Source organism: Notechis scutatus, chromosome 13 (assembly GCF_049901735.1).
Source record: "Notechis scutatus isolate UNSWTSFEM ecotype Mainland chromosome 13, rNotScu1.2, whole genome shotgun sequence".
Classification (NCBI taxonomy): Eukaryota; Metazoa; Chordata; class Lepidosauria; order Squamata; family Elapidae; genus Notechis; species Notechis scutatus.
The window spans coordinates 1,001,497-1,013,462 of NC_142021.1; the positions used below are offsets into that span (position 1 = coordinate 1,001,497).

The 11,966-nt window shown below is 41.1% G+C and overlaps 4 non-coding genes and 1 pseudogene across 4 annotated transcripts; all 5 read right to left on the reverse strand.

The window, feature by feature from the left end:
- Positions 1-2,352: 2,352 nt before the first annotated feature.
- LOC113431678 (U1 spliceosomal RNA) lies at positions 2,353-2,516 on the reverse strand. The gene has a single exon (XR_003373359.1). It is a non-coding gene; the product is annotated as a U1 spliceosomal RNA (small nuclear RNA).
- Positions 2,517-5,825: 3,309 nt separating this feature from the next.
- Positions 5,826-5,989, reverse strand: LOC148129572 (U1 spliceosomal RNA). Its single transcript, XR_015745296.1, has one exon. It is a non-coding gene; the product is annotated as a U1 spliceosomal RNA (small nuclear RNA).
- Positions 5,990-9,294: 3,305 nt separating this feature from the next.
- LOC148129573 (U1 spliceosomal RNA) lies at positions 9,295-9,458 on the reverse strand. Its single transcript, XR_015745297.1, has one exon. It is a non-coding gene; the product is annotated as a U1 spliceosomal RNA (small nuclear RNA).
- Positions 9,459-10,337: 879 nt separating this feature from the next.
- Positions 10,338-10,532, reverse strand: LOC148129574 (U1 spliceosomal RNA; annotated as a pseudogene).
- A 1,147-nt stretch (positions 10,533-11,679) lies between these two features.
- Positions 11,680-11,843, reverse strand: LOC148129575 (U1 spliceosomal RNA). The gene has a single exon (XR_015745298.1). It is a non-coding gene; the product is annotated as a U1 spliceosomal RNA (small nuclear RNA).
- Positions 11,844-11,966: the final 123 nt, after the last annotated feature.

Consider the following 11,966-nt stretch of genomic DNA (forward strand, 5'->3'; position numbering starts at 1 on the left):
AGCCCGGAACCCCAGCAACCGGGTTCCTAACTCCTCAGCTGCAGGGATTCATTTAAGAGCCGTCGTAAACCGGGGGGAGGAGTCACTTCCCTAGGTCTCGCTGAACAGCAGAAAGGCGGGGCTCGACGGTGGCCGTAACTGGGGGGGCTGCTGGTCCATGCTGGCCGTGTAGAGGGCTGGATCCCCCGTCAGCCAAGCCCCGCCCGTCAGGTGGTCAGGTGCAGCTCCCATCATCCCCTGCCTTCCCCCCTTTTCAATAGCTCGGAGGCCTTGGGGTCCCTCCCGGCCTGACCCCCACGGACCCCCTTCTCTGCCTTTCCACAGCCCCTCCGCCCCCTCCTGCAAACAGGCTGCAGAGGTTCCAAGAAACGGGCGGCCCCAAATTACGCGCCCAGGGAAGGAGGACCTCAAATCGGATCAAATCAACCTTTATTGTCAGCGTATTGTCATGAGGTTGGCTGAGCCTCCCTTCGTGCGCGCACACACACACCCAACACAACTCACAGTGGAGGCAAAAAGGGGGGAATCCCTCACCCGGTACATTGCATGTCATGTTTTGGGCTGTGCTCACCACCCTCTGTGGTGTCTTTCTGTCCGCGGCTGTCAAGCCAGCTTCCCACACCGTCATGCAACGTGGGAGGACGGGTAGAAGGAGGCCATCCGTCGTGGTTCCACTTGGTTCTTCCGCAAGGCCCCGAGGAAGCGGAGTCCCTATTGGGCCCTTCTGGCCACCTGGGTTGCGTTGGTTTTCCAGGTGAGATCTTCGCTTGAGTAGCAGCCTCCCAGGAATGCAAAGGTGGCCACTCTCTCCACGCAGCCTCCCTCAATTTCAAGTGGGGCGGGTTCCTCTCTCTTTGCCCAGAAGTCTAACTCCCTCTCCTTTGTCTTGCTGATGTTCAATTGCAGGTTGTTTTCTAGGCACCATGAGGATAATTTCTGAACCTCCCCCCCCTCCCCTGTTTCGTCTCCACCTGTAATGAGACCCAATATGGCGGTATCATCTGCGAACTTAATGATCACAGTGGATGGGTCAGACGATACACAGTCATGTACGTACAGTGAGTACAGGTAGGGACTGAGCACGCAGCCCTGTGGGGAGCCAGGGCTAAGCTTCAGGGAGATGGAGGTGACGGGCCAAGCCCTCACGGTTTGTGGCCGGTCCCTCAGAAAGTCTTTGATCCAGTCGCAGGTGGAAGAGGGAAAATCCAAGTCAGTCAGCTTTTCGATAAGGATGCTCGGCAGGATGGTACTGAAGGCCGAGCTGTGGCCCATGAAAAGCATCCTGACACAGTTTCCGGGTTTCTCCAGATGGCTCTCTACAGAGGGTAAGGCGGCAGCTGTGGCGTCGCCTGTCTGTCAACCTGTTTCCCCCTGTAGGCAAACTCATATTTGTCAAAATCCAGTGGGAGGCATGTCCTAAGGTGTTGGAGAGGCATTTCATCCCTACAGGCCTTAACGCAGTCGTTTGGGCAGTTAACTGCTGTTTTCTTCAGGGCTGGGACAATAGTGGCTGCTTTCAAGCACGAGGGAACACACTTCCGTCATTCAAGCCGAAGGGAAGAATATACCCAGCAGCTGACACAACCGAAATCCTGAGTCAAGACTGATTCATAAATCAGTGACATGTGTAGACAGGTACGCATCGCTCGCACCATTCCCTTTCGGGACAAGCGACGGGATGCAAAGGGCAAGAATGTGTAAGCAGAGGAAAATGGAGTCAGTCCTTACTTCCTAGATGGGGCTTGTATGTGGGCAGACACAGGCTTTAAAAATAATAGCCTCCTGGTTAGACATCACCACTTTCAGACCCGGGTTAAAACTGGGCTATGGGTGCCATTCTGCCCGCCTGACTTGGCTGGTCCTTGCTAGCGAGTGCTGTTGCCCATGGCTAAGCACAGGGATGGCTAAGGCTGCCCTTCTGTTCCCGTCCCATGGTCTCTACCTCTTCTCCACCTGACTCAGAGAGCCTCTCACCTCATGCTCAATCCTGCCATTTCAGGACAGCAAAGCAAGCAAAAGGACCCCACAGCTCATGGGCTGAAAATAGGCCTCATTCATGCTTTGAATCACGGAGGTTCTCCGTAGGTGCCCAAAATAATCCGTATCTCTAAGACTATATATAAACACGAAGAATTCGTCTTCTGACATCAACATAGAGCAGCTCTGACTCTTCAGCTATCTCCGTGACAGACAGGACACAGCAGGGAATGAAACTGCATTCCCCTCCAGGGTGATGAAGACATAAGAGACAACACAAAGCAGAGATGCAACTATTCCAAACAAGGATCAATTAGCTAACAATCCTGGATGAAAACAAGCAGAGAGCTTATTCTGTCTTTGAACCAGCAAGATCAGGGGAAAGCGCGAACGCAGTCCCCCACTACCACAAATTATGCAGTCGAGTTTCCCGCATTTGGGGAAATCGCAGGGGTCAGCACACCCGGAGTGCAATGGATGAGCCTCACCCTGGGAAAACCACCTTCATGATCATGGTGTCTCCCCTGCCAGGTAAGTATGAGTTGGGGATGCAAGGCTGCCTCCCTGCCCCTCCTCGCCTCTGCCCCCAACCCCATGGTGACTTTGCCCAGAGACTTCCAGCTATCTCGGGAAGGCTCAGCCAGGATCCTGCCTCTCCCCAGTCTGCTTGCACAGAGTGTTGGGGTGCTTTGCGAGCTCCGATTTGCACCCTGTTTTTGATCCCACAATGCCATTGCGTGCAATCATTTGCATGTCTATCTGCGTCCTTCTGCAAGCGTCATACCTCTGGCATGTAAGTAGGCTTTCTATTGGTGCTTCAGGAGGGGAGGGAGGGACCACCGAAATCTCTTCATGTGCTCGGATTCTGCGGAGAAAGTTCTGCACTTCCTCTTCTTCCCTCTGGAACAGAATTGGTTGTACAAAGTCACATATTAAGCAAATGTCACTTTTCAGGTATTTTAACTTCTACTTGCTGCTCGATGCATCTTTGAATCAACACCATATCATGCAACAGGATCATTTGCTTCTTTGACTTCTTGAAGAAAGAGGGAACTGTTGCTATCGACAACTTCCCATTGTCAGATGGCTGGTTTTTCTGTTATTTTAAACCACAGACTGAATGTGACAAGAAGTATTCGATGAGAATTTATGCACACCTTCTGACTCTTACTTCTTTTCTTCAATTCTCCAATTTTCCTAGCGGCTGACAAAGATTCTGTAAAGATTCTTTTTTTAAAAAGTTTTTTTTTTGACAACAAACATCGACAAATACAAACATAAATCATCAAATAAAACCATCTTTCCATTATACAGTGTGTCGGTTGGTACATATCTTTTGTGCACAATATCAACGGTCTTTCCCTTCAAAATGTATTATTAAAGTGCATATTATATAAATCAACTATATATAATATAACTTATTAGACTTTGTTTATAAGTTCATATCCTTTTCCAGCAAATCTCAACTTTTACAAAACCTAATTCATAATATCATTCATTTCATTGTAATCAATTATAGCATATCATTACATTGTCTTATCATTACTAGAACATTGTAATATTGTATTATATTTTATTTTCTTATCTAGCCATTGATGAAATAAATCCCAAATTTTATAGTATTCTTTGTCTTCTTGCTCTCTAATTGCTAATGTCAATTTACTCATTTCTGCATATTCCATTATTTTCTTTATCACCCCCTCTTCTATCGAATTTTTTTCACTTTTCCAATTTTTGGCAAATACAATTCTAGCTGCAGTTAAAACATTTATAATCAAGATATATCAATTCTTTACTATATCCTTCAGATAAGACACCTAATAAAAATATCTCTGGTTTCAAGTCTACGTGCTGTTTTGTCATTTTTTTTCAAGCCATGTATGAATTTTACTCCAGTATCTCCTGGCTTCTACACACGTCCACCACATGTGATAGTATGATCCAGGTATTTGATGACACTTCCAATTTTTCTCTGATTTGTTCTTAAACATCCTTGCTATTCTTGCCAGGGGTAAATGCCACTGGTAAAACATCTTATACAAATTCTCTTTATATGCTGTTGACATTGTTATTTTATAATTTTGAGACCATAATTTCTGCCATCTTTCTAAATCTATCCCATATCCAAAAAATTTCCCTCATGCAATCATTGTTTCTTTAACTTGTTCTTCTAATTTTACTCCAATAAATATCCATATAATTTTTTGATCACCTTCTCATCAGTACCTGTCAAAATTCCATCTAATTCAGTAAGCTCATTCTAAAAACCTTCTATGATCTTTATCATATCTAGAATGTATTTGGATATAAGAATACCAATTCATCTCTATTTCTTGTTCTTCTAGTTCTTGCTAGATTTGATTTCACCATCTTCATTTAATATTTCACTATATCTTACTGTTTGTTCCATTCTATAGATAACTGGATATGCAAATGCCTCTATAGTTGACAACCAGACTGGTGTTTTCATGTAATGTTTCCTTATTTTCTCCCATATTAATAATAAAGCATCACAAATATAGTGTCTCCTAAAATACCCATGTGTTTTACTTCCCTTATATCTTAAAAAGGTGTGCCATCCCAATAATAAATGATGACCTTCTAGCGTTAACAGTCTAATATTCCTTAAAACAATCCATTCTTTCACCCACATCAATGTTCTCTTGGTTGTATAATTTTTCATAGTATTTTTGTATTATCTTTTTCTTTTCGTCCTTCCCATGACATGTCCTTCCTTGATCATCTATTAGTTGGGTTATCTTTTTCATTTCTCTCTCTTTTTTTCAACTTATATGCCAACCACCTGCCTGGTTTATTTGTATTTTCAAAAAAGTTCTGTTTAGCACTTCTAATTTTTTGAGCTAGCTCTTCTTTTTCCATCAACTCCATTTTATGTTTAACTATGTCCATTTGATTTTTAATAAAAATTTTGTGGATGTCCTAATAAGTCCTTCTCAACCTTCTTGTAGCCTTCCTCTAACATCTGTTGTATTAGCCTTTTCTTGATATTTCTTTTCCTCGTGTAATCTATTATCAGTCCTATGGCATAGGCCTTCATGGTATCCCATAGATTTTGCAGTGAGGTGTCCTCTTTGTTATTATTCTCTTTGAAGAAGAAAGCCAATTTCCCATCTTTTCCATCATTTGTGTAAATTCTTTTTCTTTCAATATTGTATTATTCAGAGTCCATCTAGATCTTTTTCTTTGTCCTTGCCATTCAATTCATATTGGATTGTGGTCCGCCCAAGTACTTGTTTCAATATTTATGTCTTGTATATTAGAAATCAGTTCCGTTGACATCCAAATCATATCTATTCTTGACCATGATAAATTTTTATTGGAATAAAAGGTGTATTGTCTATTCCTTGCATTTCTTTCTCTCCAAACATCTTTAGTGCTTAATTCCTCTAACATTTTGAAGAGGGATTTTGGTAGTATCTTTCTATTTTGTTTATTAGCTTTCTGTGCTATATAGTCCAATTTTGTATCTACTATTCTATTTAAGTCTCCCATAAGGCAGATATTGTCATATTCCAGTTCAATAATTTTATTGTGCAATTTTTTTATAAAATTCATCTGGTTTTACATTGGGAGCATTTATTGCTACTAAAAGTATCTTTGAGATTCTGTAAAGATTCTTCAGGCATGAAATGACAGCGACTGGCTCCTTCATAAGTCTTTAGGAAAACTAGGCAGATACTGCTGACACTGAAGGCAAGAACCTATCACCATTTTAAGGTCTATCACTTTCCATGTAGCTCAATATCATAGAATGATACTGCTATCACAAGAGACCAAACAAAGGAGACATTATAAACACAACTTTTCTGTCTTTGAACCAGCAAGATCAGGGGAAAGCGCGAACGCAGTCCCCCACTACCACAAATTATGCAGTCGAGTTTCCCGCATTTGGGGAAATCGCAGGGGTCAGCACACCCGGAGTGCAATGGATGAGCCTCACCCTGGGAAAACCACCTTCATGATCATGGTGTCTCCCCTGCCAGGTAAGTATGAGTTGGGGATGCAAGGCTGCCTCCCTGCCCCTCCTCGCCTCTGCCCCCAACCCCATGGTGACTTTGCCCAGAGACTTCCAGCTATCTCGGGAAGGCTCAGCCAGGATCCTGCCTCTCCCCAGTTTGCTTGCACAGAGTGTTGGGGTGCTTTGCGAGCTCCGATTTGCACCCTGTTTTTGATCCCACAATGCCATTGCGTGCAATCATTTGCATGTCTATCTGCGTCCTTCTGCAAGCGTCATACCTCTGGCATGTAAGTAGGCTTTCTATTGGTGCTTCAGGAGGGGAGGGAGGGACCACCGAAATCTCTTCATGTGCTCGGATTCTGCGGAGAAAGTTCTGCACTTCCTCTTCTTCCCTCTGGAACAGAATTGGTTGTACAAAGTCACATATTAAGCAAATGTCACTTTTCAGGTATTTTAACTTCTACTTGCTGCTCGATGCATCTTTGAATCAACACCATATCATGCAACAGGATCATTTGCTTCTTTGACTTCTTGAAGAAAGAGGGAACTGTTGCTATCGACAACTTCCCATTGTCAGATGGCTGGTTTTTCTGTTATTTTAAACCACAGACTGAATGTGACAAGAAGTATTCGATGAGAATTTATGCACACCTTCTGACTCTTACTTCTTTTCTTCAATTCTCCAATTTTCCTAGCGGCTGACAAAGATTCTGTAAAGATTCTTTTTTTAAAAAGTTTTTTTTTTTGACAACAAACATCGACAAATACAAACATAAATCATCAAATAAAACCATCTTTCCATTATACAGTGTGTCGGTTGGTACATATCTTTTGTGCACAATATCAACGGTCTTTCCCTTCAAAATGTATTATTAAAGTGCATATTATATAAATCAACTATATATAATATAACTTATTAGACTTTGTTTATAAGTTCATATCCTTTTCCAGCAAATCTCAACTTTTACAAAACCTAATTCATAATATCATTCATTTCATTGTAATCAATTATAGCATATCATTACATTGTCTTATCATTACTAGAACATTGTAATATTGTATTATATTTTATTTTCTTATCTAGCCATTGATGAAATAAATCCCAAATTTTATAGTATTCTTTGTCTTCTTGCTCTCTAATTGCTAATGTCAATTTACTCATTTCTGCATATTCCATTATTTTCTTTATCACCCCTCTTCTATCGAATTTTTTCACTTTTCCAATTTTTGGCAAATACAATTCTAGCTGCAGTTAAAACATTTATAATCAAGATATATCAATTCTTTACTATATCCTTCAGATAAGACACCTAATAAAAATATCTCTGGTTTCAAGTCTACGTGCTGTTTTGTCATTTTTTTCAAGCCATGTATGAATTTTACTCCAGTATCTCCTGGCTTCTACACACGTCCACCACATGTGATAGTATGATCCAGGTATTTGATGACACTTCCAATTTTTCTCTGATTTGTTCTTAAACATCCTTGCTATTCTTGCCAGGGGTAAATGCCACTGGTAAAACATCTTATACAAATTCTCTTTATATGCTGTTGACATTGTTATTTTATAATTTTGAGACCATAATTTCTGCCATCTTTCTAAATCTATCCCATATCCAAAAATTTCCCTCATGCAATCATTGTTTCTTTAACTTGTTCTTCTAATTTTACTCCAATAAATATCCATATAATTTTTGATCACCTTCTCATCAGTACCTGTCAAAATTCCATCTAATTCAGTAAGCTCATTCTAAAAACCTTCTATGATCTTTATCATATCTAGAATGTATTTGGATATAAGAATACCAATTCATCTCTATTTCTTGTTCTTCTAGTTCTTGCTAGATTTGATTTCACCATCTTCATTTAATATTTCACTATATCTTACTGTTTGTTCCATTCTATAGATAACTGGATATGCAAATGCCTCTATAGTTGACAACCAGACTGGTGTTTTCATGTAATGTTTCCTTATTTTCTCCCATATTAATAATAAAGCATCACAAATATAGTGTCTCCTAAAATACCCATGTGTTTTACTTCCCTTATATCTTAAAAGGTGTGCCATCCCAATAATAAATGATGACCTTCTAGCGTTAACAGTCTAATATTCCTTAAAACAATCCATTCTTTCACCCACATCAATGTTCTCTTGGTTGTATAACTTTTCATAGTATTTTTGTATTATCTTTTTCTTTTCGTCCTTCCCATGACATGTCCTTCCTTGATCATCTATTAGTTGGGTTATCTTTTTCATTTCTCTCTCTTTTTTTCAACTTATATGCCAACCACCTGCCTGGTTTATTTGTATTTTCAAAAAAGTTCTGTTTAGCACTTCTAATTTTTTGAGCTAGCTCTTCTTTTTCCATCAACTCCATTTTATGTTTAACTATGTCCATTTGATTTTTAATAAATTTTTTTGTGGATGTCCTAATAAGTCCTTCTCAACCTTCTTGTAGCCTTCCTCTAACATCTGTTGTATTCGCCTTTTCTTGATATTTCTTTTCCTCGTGTAATCTATTATCAGTCCTATGGCATAGGCCTTCATGGTATCCCATAGATTTTGCAGTGAGGTGTCCTCTTTGTTATTATTCTCTTTGAAGAAGAAAGCCAATTTCCCATCTTTTCCATCATTTGTGTAAATTCTTTTTCTTTCAATATTGTATTATTCAGAGTCCATCTAGATCTTTTTCTTTGTCCTTGCCATTCAATTCATATTGGATTGTGGTCCGCCCAAGTACTTGTTTCAATATTTATGTCTTGTATATTAGAAATCAGTTCCGTTGACATCCAAATCATATCTATTCTTGACCATGATAAATTTTTATTGGAATAAAAGGTGTATTGTCTATTCCTTGCATTTCTTTCTCTCCAAACATCTTTAATGCTTAATTCCTCTAACATTTTGAAGAGGGATTTTGGTAGTATCTTTCTATTTTGTTTATTAGCTTTCTGTGCTATATAGTCCAATTTTGTATCTACTATTCTATTTAAGTCTCCCATAAGGCAGATATTGTCATATTCCAGTTCAATAATTTTATTGTGCAATTTTTTTATAAAATTCATCTGGTTTTACATTGGGAGCATTTATTGCTACTAAAAGTATCTTTGAGATTCTGTAAAGATTCTTCAGGCATGAAATGACAGCGACTGGCTCCTTCATAAGTCTTTAGGAAAACTAGGCAGATACTGCTGACACTGAAGGCAAGAACCTATCACCATTTTAAGGTCTATCACTTTCCATGTAGCTCAATATCATAGAATGATACTGCTATCACAAGAGACCAAACAAAGGAGACATTATAAACACAACTTTTCTGTCTTTGAACCAGCAAGATCAGGGGAAAGCGCGAACGCAGTCCCCCACTACCACAAATTATGCAGTCGAGTTTCCCGCATTTGGGGAAATCGCAGGGGTCAGCACACCCGGAGTGCAATGGATGAGCCTCACCCTGGGAAAACCACCTTCATGATCATGGTGTCTCCCCTGCCAGGTAAGTATGAGTTGGGGTTGCAAGGTTGCCTCCCTGCCCCTCCTCGCCTCTGCCCCCAACCCCATGGTGACTTTGCCCAGAGACTTTCAGCTATCTCGGGAAGGCCCAGCCAAGATCCTGCCTCTCCCCAGTTTGCTTGCACAGAGTGTTGGGGTGCTTTGCGAGCTCCGATTTGCACCCTGTTTTTGATCCCACAATGCCATTGCGTGCAATCATTTGCATGTCTATCTGCGTCCTTCTGCAAGCGTCATACCTCTGGCATGTAAGCAGGCTTTCTATTGGTGCTTCAGGAGGGGAGTAAGTACGCTTTCTATTGGTGCTTCATGTGCTCCAATTCTGAGAAGATTGAGCTTAGCTCTCCCTTCTTTATTATTGAATGAAGAAGGGTTTACTTCAACAAATGTCACTTTTCATGTGTTTTATTACTAATCTTTGCATCAACACAATATTATGCCCAATAATTTTTGCCATCTTCCTTAAGAAGAAACTGCTCTTATTGGTGATTTCCATTGTTGGATTTCTCTCTTCGTTTGATTTTCTATTCTTTTTTTTAAAGTTCAAACTGAATGTAACAAAAAGTATTTGATGAAAATGTATCCACACCCTTTTATTCCATTTATTTTCTATCTGCTGACCATTTATGCAACCCAGATTCTTGAGGCATGAAATTAAAGAGGCTCCTTCACAAATCTTTAGGAAAAACACATCAATTGAAAACCAGGCGGATATATTATTGCTGATAAGGAATGAAGAAACACTATCACCATCTTAAATTCTGTGTCACTTTCCCATGCAGTTCAATATCATAGAAAGAGATCGCTATCACAAAAGACCCAACAAAAAAATAAATTGCAAACACAACTTTTCTGTCTTTGAGCCAGCAAGATCAGGGGAAAGTGCAAAACACAATCCCCCACTACCACAAATTATACAGTCAGTTTCCCACTGAGAGCATTTGCACCAAAGACAATTAATTTTTTTTAAGGAAACTGCAGGGGTGAGCACACCCGGTGTGCAATGGATGAGCCGACCCCTGGGAGAACCACCTTCATGATCATGGTGTCTCCCCTGCAAGTAAGTATGAATTGGGGGTGCACGGCTGCCTCCCTGCCCCTCCTCGCCTCTGCCCCCAGCGCCATGGTGACTTTGCCCAGAGATTTCCAGCTATCTCAGGAAGGCTCAGCCGAGATCCTGCCTCTCCCCAGTTTGCCTGCACAGAGTGTTGGGGTATTTGCGAGCTCTGATTTGCATGCCGCTTTTGATCCCACAATGCCTTGCAATACGCATTTGCATGCGTGCTTTCATCAGTCACGCAGCAGACTGCATCAGCTGAGGCGCAGTAAAGAAAGGAGGGGGGGGTTTCACTAGGATTCTTTCCCTTTGTAGCCTGCAGGGAATCTGGTCACATTCTGACTGGTAGCATCAACCTCAGCAACTGGGCACATTCTACTTTTTGATCACATTAAAAGCTAACCTGATCGCTCTTAAACAATTCAGATCCTTGGGTTATTACGCTTTCTCACAGAGGCACTTCTACCCATAGATTTCAGCACAGGATTGCTTACTAAAGGAGGAAACAAACTAGCATTTGTCTTTGATCTTCAAAGAACTATCACTTCAGAGACTCAACCTTCACTGTTATCAATATAAGCTGTTTTTCAGAGAATCCAACAGAACCCCAGGAGGTCCTCCAAAAAGATGCAGCTCCATTGATCAGGCGAGTAGAATTTCCGTGTCCAAAATGTTCAGAAACAGAACACACACACACACACACACACACACACACACAAACGTCTGCCCTCCCTTTTCAGCCACTTTTGGATTTCTTTAGCTAAAAATATTAAGAGGTCCAGTGCAATTTATCATTTAATATTTATGCCACCTCTCCTCTAGAATTCTCATACAGCCATGCAAGGAAGGAATAAAGCATCAGAATGAACTAAAGAGCAAAGAACTGAAAAAGAACAGCAGATAATCCAATCAAGACACACTTCTTTCCATCTGAAATAGCCCAGCCTCGGATGATAAAGATGCCAAACTTCTTCCTCCATTATCCTTTCACTTCCCAACTGAGCATAAATTTAAATCTGCTACTGTAAACTCACAGTGGGAATCCTACTTGGTAACGATAGCTTATAAAATCAGTAAACAAATACAGGTAAAGATTTTTCTGTACTGGAATAACAAAACAAAAAAAAGTTCACTTTTCTGTCTTTGAACCAGCAAGATCAGGGGAAAGCGCGAACGCAGTCCCCCACTACCACAAATTATGCAGTCGAGTTTCCCGCATTTGGGGAAATCGCAGGGGTCAGCACACCCGGAGTGCAATGGATGAGCCTCACCCTGGGAAAACCACCTTCATGATCATGGTGTCTCCCCTGCCAGGTAAGTATGAGTTGGGGATGCAAGGCTGCCTCCCTGCCCCTCCTCGCCTCTGCCCCCAACCCCATGGTGACTTTGCCCAGAGACTTCCAGCTATCTCGGGAAGGCTCAGCCAGGATCCTGCCTCTCCCCAG